Here is a 14,655-nt window from a genome sequence, read left to right on the forward strand (position 1 = left end):
AGAAGAAGAAGAAGAAGAAGTATATACAACAGTAACTTGAAGATTCCCTGGAAGGACAGAACGTTACAGAATATCTGAACCTGATTGCTTCGATATCAAATATGTTAACCAATATCTGAAACATTTCTAGGAACTCTCCGCCAATAGGTACACGGAGCGTCACGCCATGGCCGTTCACTCATTAGATTCTGTTTTCGACATTCGATGCTAACAAATGTGTCCGTAACGGTGATCTCTTTGAGCACAGTTTGATTTTTATTTTTCACAAAATCGTCTACTACAAAAATACTACCTCTTATGACGTAACACAGTGTAGTTTGCTAGAATTTCACCGACGTTTCGGAGGAACAAGAATATCTACCGGACTACATAGCGCCACATCCCCCAAGGATGTAGTATTTTTCATAAACATCTTTATGTGGAACTCCAATCCAACACTACTAAAAGATATTTTAGATACAAACTAGGGGACTTATGAAATACAAGGATATAACAAGTCCGATTTGATGTATTGTGTAACTGGAATGAACGAAAACAAGGCCACAGTTTGCAAGGCCCTTCGAGGTAAAGTCAATACTGGATCCACTACTGTTGTCTTCCTCACATAAACTAGAATTCCGCCCCAAGTCCTGAGGGCTAGAACCTTCTGTTGGAAGCCGTGCAATTAGTTTTCGAGTCCCAAGGGCAGTCAATCCTCGTTGTACGCAGTGAGCTCAGAAATCATGGCTATTCTCCTATACTGAACCTGTGACACATATCCAGAGTAAAGAGGAGATTACGGACCCTAATTCAATATGTACGTCATAGTGTACAAACTAACTTGTATGGAATATTGAAACATATATTCAAGTCACACACACACATATATATATATATATATATTGTCACGTATCCTGGTTGCATGCTTAATAATTAATGGGTTCTGGATTAGCAGTAACTATAAATAATTATAACACTTCGAAAGATCACTGGCATAATATCACATAAAGTAAAGTCTTTAACACTTCAACTCTTGGATGTTCCTGGAAAGAATTAGGTGATTTAAGTCTGTACGATGCCAAGTCAAATTCCTTAACTCCGTAATTAAGTAACCCCAGAGATCAGGAGTATTTTTTTTCCTCGGCACTACAGCCCCAGTGGACCTAGGCCTACCTCCATGAACTCCGTTCACTTCGGTTTTTCTAGATCTTACACATACGGTAGGACTCCTTGGGCGAGTGATCAGCTCGTCGCAAGGCCTCTACCTGTAGACAAACACAGAAAAACGCACACAAACATCCATGCCCTGAGTGGGATTCGAACCCACGATCCCGGCTTCCGAGCGAGCAAAGACAGTGCATGCCTTAGACCTCTCGGCTACCGTGACCGGCTCAGGAGTACTTTACGACCACCAATTAGTTCGTCCCGGCGAGAAGCCCCTTGAGACTCACGATCAACATTTTTATTTTCGTACAGAATACATGGGGTTATAGTCCTGACGTAGCATACTCTCTGACGAGGACGGGTCTATCGTTTACAATTGCTGCTGGAACTCGCTAGCGCAGTCATTCTCAGGTCCAAGTCCAATCGTAACTTGCGTTATGAAGGACTTAGGAAGTTAGATAAAACCCGGAAGTAGCAATCACTTCTTTGTATTAGTTCAGAAGACAAACTTATAGTACTTAAACTGTTCTTCCTCCAGAGGCCAGATTGCCTAGGAGTTGTGCTGACGAATGCCGAGCTGACCACAGATCTCTACAAGATTTTGCCGATAAGTAATCTTAAAGTCAAAGTTACTTTACGACTGGAAGTTTACCGTCAGTCAGTTCGTCTTGACGTCAAGCCCTTTGAGACTCACGACCAGAGATCTTTTTCAATTTAAAAGTCAAAATCACATTACGACTGAACTCTCCTGTTATAAGGTTTCGGCGACCCGTGTAGAAGTCACCTCTTTCAACAGTAGAGGTATTGCCTTCTTAATCATTATTGTGCTTTGAACGATTCGTTGCCGTGGATATTGGCTTTTAGTCAGTTAAATTTACACTGATTGTATTAAAACCCTAGTAACCGAAGTTCTATAGTTGACTGTGTTATCTAGGGAATGTGTTTACCTGGCCGTTGCCTACCTATACATGTTTTGATATATTTGTGAGGTTCGAATATTTGTGATTAAGGGAGAAATTTGTTGTAATTATCCCGTCAATTAATTTATACCAAAATATTAAGCAGAGAAATTAAACTGCAATGCTGAAGACCATAACAGTGGCCGCGTGGTCTAAGGCATAAAATGTCTTTGTTTGCTTGAACGCTGGGATCGTAGGTTCGAATCCACTTCAGGCATGAATGTCTGTGTGCGTTTATTCTCTGTCTGTGTTGTCCTGTGTGTGCAGCCTGCAATGGGCTGATCCTCCGCGCAAGGACTTCTACCGAATGTGTACAAGATCAAGAAACTGAAATGCGACCAAGTTACAACAAAGGGCTGTAGAACCACTGATGAATGAATGAATGGTTGAAAGAATGAATCATCATGCTGAAAATGATAGTGGGGAAAGTTTTACCCGGGTACTTTGGTTTCCCCTGCTAATTCTCATTCCACCAAATGCCCCATACTCGTTTATCATCCGGGACTGGTGCAATAGGTTAATTAGTGGCCGACGTACCAAGTGGACTCAGTCTCACCCCAACCCACACCACGAAATAAAACATATCGCCATGTTGACGGTTTGCTACCTATGTTACTAGTTGCCTATTTTGCCCCTACGTTAACGCTAACACCGTGTTTCAGGTAGGCAGGGGAATATTTAACAGAATCTCTGTGTAAGTATATACCTTGTCACGAAACCGGGGTTTGCGTGACTAATAGGACGGGTTTTGGATTTGATGATCGAATTTATTGAATGTTCATACAACTGGTTAGAACACTATTTGACACACTGTCATCTTCTTCCGACTGTTCACTCCATGGGAATTATTCTGACGTCGAACTGAACTGTCAATTAAAGGCAAAGTCAAAGTAACATTGTGAATGATGGTCAGTCAGTTTGCCAGTCTAGGTGTCGAGCCCCGACTGGGGCTCATGACAAGATATTAATTACTGTTTGGCCTGTCTTTTGTATATGCTGCTGGTCCTTGCCAGCGCAGTCTTCCTCGGTTCGAGTCCCTTGGGACTCGCGACCATATTTTAATGTCTCAGATTTGAGACTTCCCTTTTCGTCGTCTCCTACGATTCGCAGGGTCACGGTGGAGGTAATCGACCAAGCCTTCACACGGGGTTTAACTATCAATTATTTTGGTCTCTCGTTATATAGCATCGGGTCGGACCACAACACAGAAAACATATCCGTTGCCTAGCAATCGTTATATGTAAACCCACATAGAAAACACCTCTTGCGACACCGGTTCTATTGTTGTGTGCTTGTATTGCAGGTATTGTCTAGAAATATTTTTACTCTATTTTTGGTTGAATATTTGTTGTAAGCTTCTTTACCGAGCCGTTCCCCAGCAATCGGTCTAAATGTCACAATATATATATATATATATAGGTAAAGATACTGCATTTGAATAATTAAGCACTNATACATAAACACACACACACACACACACTGGGGTCATGCCAAACAAGCTAGATCATGAGACAACGCTTCTGACTTCTTTTTAGGGGGTTCCCAGTTAGAAATTCGACTGGGACACCGACTATTCCGAGGTCTCCGTGGTTTTCTCAGTCCCTCAAGGAAAATTACAGTCAAGTATCTTAAGTTACACAACACTCTTTATTACTCACTGTTATCCAATATTTCGTCCGGTCTATAAAAACCGAATTTAACGGCCGTGGGGATTTGTTGCGCTGACCACGCGACACCCTCTATCCACTAAAGTTGGCACTAACTTCGCCGCCAAGAAGCGGTCGCTCGGTCGGTATAGTGCGCTCGCAGACTAAAATCACGGAGTTTGTTTTTATATAATATTTCGACGTTATGTATTCTGATTTACTGCCAATTCCTCTGAATAAATCACAAACAGGGGTTAATAAATTCTTCCTCAGTTCAACAGTCAGATAAAAATTCTTCTATGTCGTATTTTAGCGTCCTTTTGCACTGATTCATATCCATAATGTGTATGTATTAACAGTCTTCAAGTGCGTACAATCCCATCTACCACTTCTACACTACATGTTTCGGCAGTATGCTGCCATCTTCAGGTGTATCGATCCGTCAACCATTTCACTGTGTGCCTTTATATGTCCATTTACAATAATATTATATTTGTATACGTCCTTATATAATAATAAAATTTATGTATTTAAAACTTGTTAAAACCTATTATCTCATACGTCATATTTTAAATTCGTGTGTGTTATTGATCATCCATATGGGGGTCGTTCTTCTCATGTTTCTAATGTTGTGTGTATATCTGCTACGTGAAAAACGTTACATATTAATGTTATGTTTTCATTTCTATTGGTTTCGTGTTGTTAATATTCTACTGCCGACAGTAAGTTTAAGGTGTCTAAATGTAAAATATTAAATTTGAACTAGTATGAAAATTGTTCTGAATTATCTGCGCCTATGAATTCTATATAAAATCTTAGCCTAAATACCCAGTTTTATTAAAACAGACATCAGACTATCCCAGCAGCCGGGATAGCTCAGTTAGTATAGCGGTGGACTACTCACTTGACGGCCTAGGTTTAATTCCCGACAGAGACAAGACAATTTTTCCTTCTCCACAGCGTCGAGACCGATTCTGTGGCCCACCCGGCCTCCTGTCGAATGGGTAACGGAGGCCCCATCCAGAGGATAAAGCGGCCGAGGCGTGAAGCTGGCCATTCATTTCCATCTAGTGCAGAGGCCAAGAATTGTGGAGCTGTACCTCTACTCTCCCACAGGTCTTCACTTTGTGGTGCTTAATTAATAAAGCACAAACACAGATTTATCGTGCAATTTACAAACTCAGTTCTTGTGTCGTGTTCTATTTTTCGATGTTGTATCTCAGTGTCTGTAGCTTCGAATCGAGGTCATATACCGGCGTTTGCCTGTAAGGACTGAGGAAGACGACGAAAATCCTCAGTCAGGACTGTAGTTGTCCAAACTGAAAATCGAATTTAACAAGAAAAACACTCTGTGTGATTTTAGTCCGCAAGTGGAATATACCGACCGAGTGACCGCTGCTTGTTGGCGAAGTTAGCGCCAACTTTATCGGATAGAGGGTGTCGCGTAGTCAGCGAAACGGATCCCCACGGCCGTTAATTTCGGTTTTCTAGACCGGACGAAATATTAAATAACAGTGAGTAATAAAGAACGTGGTGTAACTTGACCGTAATTTTCCTTGAGGGACTGAGAAAACCACGACCGGAGACGCCCTTTCCTTGAAATAGCTCCTCAATTATCCTCACGAGGCTGAGTTGACCCCGTTCCAGACCCACTAATTTTCAAAAAATCTGGTAGCACCGGAAATCGAACCCGGACCTCTGGATCTGTAGCCCGGAACTCTGACCACTAGACCACAGAGGTGGTACAATCGAATTTAACACGTACCGAATATGAAGCTACAGCGTTACCGCTGCGCTATCCTGCTCAGTAATTACGTTCATCTTGGGTTGTAATGCATTAAAGGAGTATTCACAATCCAACTTGTCACCACAAGTAGGAATTTTGTAATAAAAATTAGGAGAACACGAGAAGTTGGAAACAATCTTCTCAATGTCAAGTTCAAGAAACACAACAAATCGACAACTTCGGGAGAAGGAAAAGTAGCTCTGAAGACGTAATTCCCGAGGGCACATTACCAAACTTTAAGAACTTAATTTCAGACTCATTATGCAAGGATACTTTCAATAAAGAGATAATGAGGTACAACCGCGTGTAAACACTGTTACTTGTTTGCAACTCCACTTTGCTCTGGTACCAACTGTTGGTCACATGCAATAGAAAGGATATTCTCGAGTAGCTGAGCGACTGTCGTCTCCATGGAGTTACTTACGTAACTATACTGTCGCCAGCTTAGTCCATATCGCTTCGAATGTCTAGTGAAATGCTTATCGGAGAGGTTGAGTCAGCAAGTGGTTGAGAGATAATTAAAAGTATTCTTACACCAATTACCTGAAGAAACTGAGGAAGAGACGGCAAACCTTCATACACACAATCGGTGTCTTGGTTGAGATTTGAAGCTGGCACCTAGAGAAGGTGAAGTAGAAATTCTACCCACTCCATAGCAGTGTTAGTGAATATGAAAGTGGAAGATTCAGTGTGAATAATTAGGAAAGAAATCGTCATGTCGAATGTTAAAGTAACATTTCCTGATCTGTTTTAAGGGTCTAAGTAAAACGTCTAAAACCGAAAAAAGAAAACGATTTCTCGAGGTTCGTAAACTTTGGGACGTTCCAGATATCAATAAGGGATTATGAATGGTAAACACGTTACGCGTTTATATTTCTCAGAATTTCAATTTTAAGGCTCTCATTTGACGTTAATTTTATGTACGAATGTCACGATACAAACTCCACCCCCCTCCATAAGAAGCTTTGTTCAACCATCATCTTGGGACGGACATACGGATGTGCTGAATGAAGTGACTAATTATCTGTCTGTCTACCTATGGCTCTACAGCCCTTGTGGACCTTGGCCGCTTTTTCAGTTTCTTAATCTATACACAGTCGGTAGGACTCCTTGGATGGTGGATCAGCCTGTCACAAGGCCGTTACCTACACACAGAAAAACACAAACCCAGAAAAACGCACACAGAGACATCCATGCCTTGAGCGGGATTCGAACCCCGAAATCCCAGTGTTCGGGCTGTTGAAGACAGTTCATGCCTCAGACCGCGCGGCCCATGTAATCGATAAAAAACTATAGCTATGTATAAAATCTTTATATTGCAAATTATGCTGTGACAGCTGTTCAAAACTACTACATCCTGAAAGATCGTTAAAAAATCAGGCTGTTAAACTCCATTCTTAGTTGCTTAATTCCACTTCATATCTTTCCACTGAATCAAAAGTTTACTAGTTTCTGTCCATGATTTATTTTAACCGTCTTACAGTGCATANGAAGTTGTCCCTAGCTTAATTATAGTATAGCATTGAATTGTAGACGAATTATGAATGGAATATCATTAGAAAGAAACATTAATCGCCTAATCGTGATATTTTCCAGGAATTTTCTTGAAGGGACTGGGTAACACCATGGAAAACCTCCTTAGGTAAGCTGTGTTACGGGCTGAGATTCGAAGGGAGCACCTCCTTAATATGAACCTACAGACCTGCCTCTATGCCAAACCGCTCGGTGTTATTGTGTCGTCACTTACGATATGTTTAAAAGTAATTATAAATAGAAGCGGAGGAAGGCATCAGCGGAGTGAACCAACAGCATTTGCTTCACCTTTGCTGAATTATTCCTGAGGCTAGCAGAGCCAGAATTTGTATATTGTAATTCTGTCAAAGTAAATATCTTTGTACTAAGGAAGAAGTCTTTCGGAATTACTCGAATTATTACTTACTTATTTAATCTGTTACTCTTATACCTTTACGGTGTCGAGGTTGTTTATTCATTTTAATCATTTTACAGATGGTAGGACTCCTTGGACAAGTGATCAGCTCGTCACAAGGCCTCTACCTAAACACAGTACAACACAAAAGTAGAATAAATATATACACATACTAAATATCAATGCCTTGAATGGGATTCAAACCCACGATCCCTGCTTTCGAGCGAACGAAGACAGTGCATGCCTTAGAGCGCTCGGCTACCGTGACCGACATCGAATTATTAAGGTAATATATTTTTCAAGATGTGAGCAGGGATAGTTTAATCGATATAACGACTAGACTACGAGCTGGACGACCAATGAACCGGGATTTGAGTCACAGAAGGGGTAAGAAATGTCTTTCTAGAAAAGTCCCCAGTCAATTTCCATTCAAGACTATCTTTACACACGTCACTGTAGGATCATCAATGGCCTTATATAGCGTAATTACAAAAAAGTTCCTTTGTATCACTTCCACTGAACTGAAGATTATCCTTGAAGTAATATCTGCCTAATTCATTGATCCTAAAAGAGACAGTTTGATTACTCAATCGATAAATAAACATTAAGCATCGGAAACACGTTTCGGATATGAAGCTGTGATGCTGTGATTATAAACCTATGCACGACTGATGTACATTAGGACTCGTTACTTTGCTTTCTTGCTTACTATTCAAGTCAGAATACAGAAAGCACGTGTCAGGTTAACTTAGCGGTAAGGCTCTTCTCTTGTTAATACGTCCCGGCTACTTTTAGCGAGCTGTCATACTTATCTTCGGTCGCTCCAGCCAAAATCAGGGAGAGCAATTCAAGCAGGCGCTATAAAACGGTAAAGCTATCCTGTAACAAGCCGTGAAGGCCCATAGGGTTGTGGCACGTCGAGGCTGCCATATCTTCTAGAAAATCGGCTCACAGATGGCGGTGAGGTTGTCAGCCTCACGAGCAGGCCGCGCTTTATCCCCCAGGAATATTCCTGGTACTCATTTCTGTTAGAGGCCATAATGCGGCTGGAAGGGTTACGTCAATTGAAAAATTCAATGACCTCATCTAGAATCGAACCCACGACATTTCGGCTTGTAGCATAGTATCTCAGCAAGCTACGCTACCGCGTGGCTCAATCAGGGGCTATGAGCTCCGTTAAACATCTCACAAACCCATGGAAGACAATACGGAGGAACATGGTCAAAATTATCTTCAGAAATATATAATAAGAAGTCTCTCTACTGTCATAAAGGCAAAGTTGTCCTTGTGCTTAAGTAACAAGCACTGCTGCATGAAGGGGTATTGTGGATTGGCTGTATAGATCCACGTAATCTCGACGTAGGCACTAGCCGGAGGTGAGTGGTCAGCTTCACGCTTCGGTCCCTTTGCCTCCGGGAAAGGAACCCCGGTACCCATTGGATAGGAGGCTGGGTGAGCTTCAGAACATGTCTGGATGACATGTAGACGAGAAACATCCTACCATTATCGGGACTCGAACTGCGATCCCGTCGGCCGTCCAACCCGTAGCCAGTCGCTATTAATAAATTCCTTTTTGTCAGAACTGATACAAACATCGCCAGAGGTGACGACTGGTTAGTTAATAAGACCAACTTCGATTCCTAATTCTTTAAGCCCGCAGAATAGTAACTAAATCGAATGAGTTATCTGGTGTCCTTTGGCTCTGTCTTGCAGAAATCTGAGATCATTAAATTAATTGTGCTTTCTTATAAGAGTCTGGCTACAAGCCTTTGTAATGATGATGTAGGAACCTCCAGTTTCATAACTAAGGACAAATTTTGAATGGTTGAATATAAATCGTTGCTCGTGGAATACCCAGTACCTAAGGGTCAAATTCATTAATCTATTTACATATTTTGACGGCAGATGGAGACCCTCCATACAGTGTTACGTTACCCAAATGCAAAACTGTGTAAGAAAGTAGAATGGAAGGGAAATATTTTAATTAATTAATCAATATAAATTATTGTGGAAACACACGAAGCACATAAATATAAATAGGTCCTTTATAAAATTTTATGGATTTATTAGATATAATAATCTCACGCTTTTGGCTACGAAAAACATTACCACACGGAACAGGCCGTACCATAGCTCAGGTGGTTAGTCACCGGCTTCATACTGCGGCGGCCTGGGTTCGAGCTTGGGTCAGATAATGTGGGATTTATGGTGGACAAAGTAACACTGGGGCAGGTTTTCTCCAAGTACTTTGGCTTCCCCTGCAAATTGTCATTCCACCGACTGCTCCACATCGTTTATCATCCGGGGCTGGTACAACAGGCCAGCAGTGGCCGACGTACCGAGTGGACTCAGCCTCACCCCACCACAAGAAACTAAAAAATACGAGTAATTGTCATACGGAATACGGCGCAGTGTAATGTAGCAAGCAGAAAGTATAGGCCTTTCTGCTTCTTGCGTGCCCAGCTTACTCTTCGATCCTGAAGACGGAGATGCAGTAAACCTTCTCTAATCAGATGTCTGATAATCCGGATTAAAAAAACAAAAACTCCGTGGCTTGAGTCCGCAAGCGAACTATAACGACCGAGCAAACGCCGATTGTCGGCGAAGTTAGTACCAAATTTTGCGGATAGAGGGTGTCGCGTGGTCAGCGCAACGGATCCCCACGGCCGTTAATCTCGGTTTTATAGACCGGAGCCGCTATTTCCTTGAAATATCTCCTCAATTATCCTCACGAGGCTGAGTGGACCCCGTTCCAGACCCACTACTTATCAGAAAATCTTGTAGTGCCGGGAATCGAACCCGGACCTCTGGATCTGTAGTCAGAATCTCTGACCACTAGACCACAGAGGCGGTCTGATAAACCGGATCGGAATGTGAAGGATGAAAAATACCTTTCACAGTTGAGTACATACTTTATAAGCCATACCGCATTTAGGAAGGCAGATGAGTCACTTTTCTGTTGGGCGAAACGTGTCGTTTCTTCAAACCTCCATTTTAACGAAAGTTACAAAAACAACTGCAATTTGTGAGAATTCTATCGCTGAATAAATATATTGTCTATGTAAGATTTGAGGTTTTCACGGCGGTGGTTATGAAGAATGCCGTCTTCTGGGATGTGGCGCGGTGTAGATACTGTGTAGACCGACGTCTCGGAGGAACGTATCGCCTCCATCTTCAGGGTATAAGAAATCCGCGAGCGAAGGTGTCTACCTGCTCACACTGGTAAGAAAAATCAGTGGTAATACTAGACAGTTCCACTGATGGTATTGTTAAGTATATGAACCGGAATAGCGTAGTCGGTATAGCGACTGACTATGGGCTGGACGACCGAGGGTTCGGAGTTCGAGTCTCTGCAGGGTCAAGAATTTTCGCTTCTCCAATCATCCATACCGGCTCTGGGGCCCACCAAACCTCCTATACAATTGGTACCGGGGGCTCTTTCCCGGGGGTAAAGAGGCCGGGGCGTGAAATTGACCACTCACCTCCAACTAGTGCCGAGGTAAAAAAAATGTGGATCTGTACATTCACCCCCCATACGTCTTCATGGCGTAGTGCTTAATTAGTTAAGCACAGGGACAGCTTTAACTTCTTTTTGCCTTTTATTGTTAAGTATTGTATGTATGAAACGCAAGAGAATGCTACATTCACACAAGTCAGCAGCGTTATCGACAGAGACAACCTCCTCGGTTTTGTTAAAATGAACTTAAATAAGATGGAAGGACCCGATTTATAAAGAAGAAAACACGAGATAAGTTAGAGGAAGGCTCGTTATTTCCGCCTAAGATCAAATTCTCAACATCAATCATTTCAGGAAAGCTGCAATAAGCACGCGGCATTGCGTTGTATTTTGACAGAATAGTTTATTTTGACGAAATCATTAGATCTTCTAAACAAAAGAAGGACGCATAACTTACGTCAACGCATTCCTCTGACTTGGTTACTTTCATCGCTGAATTTATACAAGGCCATTGAAATTAACATAATTTAAAATCGAATCATAAATATTTATGACTGATAAAACAACAATCGATCACTGTGGCACAGTGGTCTAAGATACGAAATATCTTCGCCCGTTTAAACAATGAGATCGTAGGGTGGAATCCAACTCGAGGCATGGATGTATATCCGCATTCTTTTTTCCGTCCTTGTGGTGTTCTGTTTATGTTGCGACTTTACGACGGTCTGATCCCACGTCCAAGGGATCCTACCAATTGTCTATAAGATTCATAGTAAAGTTGTCCCTGTGCTTAACTAATTAAGCACTACGCCATGAAGACGTATGGGGGAGTGGGTGTATAGAACCACACATTCTTGACCTCGGCACTAGTTGGAGGTGAGTGATCAGCTTCACGCCCCTGCTGCTTTACCCCCCGGGGAAAGCCCCCAGTACCCAATGAATAGGAGACTGGGTGGACCCCAGAGACGGTCTGGAGTATATGGAGGAGAGAAAATTCTGACCCTACCGAGACTCGAACTCCGACCGGTCGTCCAAACCGTAGCCACTGAAATAACTGCATACTAACATCTTCATGTCCCGCAATGGACGCAGGAAATCGTATTAAAAAGTAATGAAACAGAGATACTATAAATCATCAGCATAACAGCATTACNTCCGTCAATGAAAATGGCTGATGGCTATTCTAAGTTTTCGCAAATGATTAATCCCGTTAGCCTAAATTAACGTCATAATTCATAAAAGGAATATCAACAGAGATAGCCACTGAAATAACTGCATACTAACATCTTCATGTCCCGCAATGGACGCAGGAAATCGTATTAAAAAGTAATGAAACAGAGATACTATAAATCATCAGCATAACAGCATTACGTGGAAAGCTTGGTGATATTTATCGCTCTAATGGTCGTCTAACTTACAGGAGAATATCTGCTGGTGACGGCAAGGAATTTTCATCAAAGCACCATGATGCGTCGGGGAACTCAGAGCCGCATTGCGGGGTGTCGGAACACCAGAGTGAACCAAGTAACAACAAACCACATGATGGGCTCAGTACCGCAGCTGTGTACTTTGAGAGGGGGAAGTAACTAAAACCCTACATAACGGAAACTGCTTGATTTCATATGAGACAACATCAACCGTTACACTTTTATACTGACGATGAAGTAACAAAAATCATCACGTATAACATATATAATCTCTGGATAATATATGTCGTATACATTTTAGTCATAGATTTACGTCCATGGTTTATGCTAACCGTCTTACAGTATATACACTTTTTCACCTTATTCTTCACTTCCACACTACATGTTTCCGCACTAATGTGCCATCTTCAGGTGTCTTTATGCACGTTAAACTATTGTACTGCATGCCATGATGTCTTCATTCTAAAATGAAGGCAGTACAACGCATGCAGTAACAGGAGCAAAACACAACACAGAACACGATACACAAATATATGTAGGAGGAATGCTCACATAAAAGAGGATTGGCGTAATTCGCGTGTTTGAGTGCGACTTAGGAAGAATCCTGAAAAGTTTTGTTATTTAGAATTCATCGTCCTATATGACGAATACAGATTTTAGTCATTTTAGAATGAAGACATTATGGCATGCAGTACAATAGTTTAACGTGCATAAAGACACCTGAAGATGGCACATTAGTGCTGAAACATGTAGTGTGGAAGTGAAGAATAAGGTGAAAAAGTGTATACACTGTGAGACGGTCAGTATAAACCATGGACATGAATCAGTGTAAGAGGACGCTAAAATATAATATAGATTTACGTGTTAAAGAAGACCTTTCTATTAGTAATGTTTATATTTGGCCGATCACAGTGGCCGCTCAATTAAGCATGAAATGTGTTCTCCCGCTGAAACATCAGAATCGTGATTTCGAGCCCCAATTGCGGCATGGAAATCTGTGTGCTTTTAATCTGTATTTGTGATGTCCTGTGTAGGTAGCGGTCTTGTGACTGGCTGATCCCCATCCAAGGAGTCCTGCCAATTGTTTATAAGATTCATAATATTAATCCTGATACCACTAGGACAGACAGCCTAATTCGTCAAGGAAGAAGAAGAAGAAGGTTTACCCCCAAACCTGGAGAACCAGGGGCTACCTTCGTCTGACTCCCCACCCTTCGACCTAGCTAAGTAGGGTGACCCTACCATGAGGCTAGGCCACCACCAGCATATCTCCCAAAGTGATCAAGATATGCAAGTTTCCTCATTACGTATAAATTTATACCCTTTGGGGTAACAGTAGATGGAAATGTAAAGTTGTTTGTATACTTACTTTATTGTGCACAACGCCATGAAAACTTAGTGAAAAGTGGGGATGTAGCTGCAACATTCTTCACTTCAGTACTAGATGGAGGTGAATGGTTAGCTTCATGCCCCAGCTGCTTTATCACCGAGGAAATAGCCCCCGATGTCCATTGAACAGGAGGCCACATAAGTCCGCAACTAGTCTGGACGCTGCGGAGAAGAGAAATATCTAGGTTGGACAGAATTTAATAGTATTTTCAATAAAATATTATAATTTCCGTAAAGAACTATGCAAATCTATACCATACTCAGAGCTAAAAATAACGCATGTAGTAAATCTACTTCAGATGGTGGCAGAAGCGGTGGAATACTCCCTCACGTCTCTTTCTGTAGCTGCACTCTGGAAACTGACTGTCTCTGTTTCCATTTAATGTCAGTTTCGGATACAACAGATGTCGCGCGCAACTGAGTACAACTCCTGCTTCGTACTCAGAAGTTCAGGGTTCAAATGCCGGACCGAGAATTGGCTATCTGGACTTAGATTGCTCCTGGTTAGTTTCAGTCTCTCCAGGATTATGCTGGGATAGCACCTCAAATTATATCATCAGCACGATCAGCCACATACTTTATAATTATTCACTGATCACCTTGTAATTGCACATAATAATACATTTCAGCATCCCGTTTCAATTATTAATATTTAATTCGCAAAGAGAATATTGAAGTGTAACTTGTGGTTTTGTTCGAGGATTGTTAGCATGCTACATTGTCATGCAATGTTGTTCCTTCCACAACATGTTTTGACCTGATGACGTCATTATCAGGTACACTACATATGTAGTTGCTTCACTTTACAGTGACTTAAGTTCTCTGCTCTAAAATATTTTTTAATTAGAATTATATCTAAATTTTTATAAATGTGTTTAAAAATAATTAACCTTTTATGATATTGATCTTACTCATTTTCCT

This window comes from Cryptotermes secundus, unplaced genomic scaffold (genome assembly GCF_002891405.2).
Source record: "Cryptotermes secundus unplaced genomic scaffold, Csec_1.0 scaffold964, whole genome shotgun sequence".
Taxonomy (NCBI): Eukaryota; Metazoa; Arthropoda; class Insecta; order Blattodea; family Kalotermitidae; genus Cryptotermes; species Cryptotermes secundus.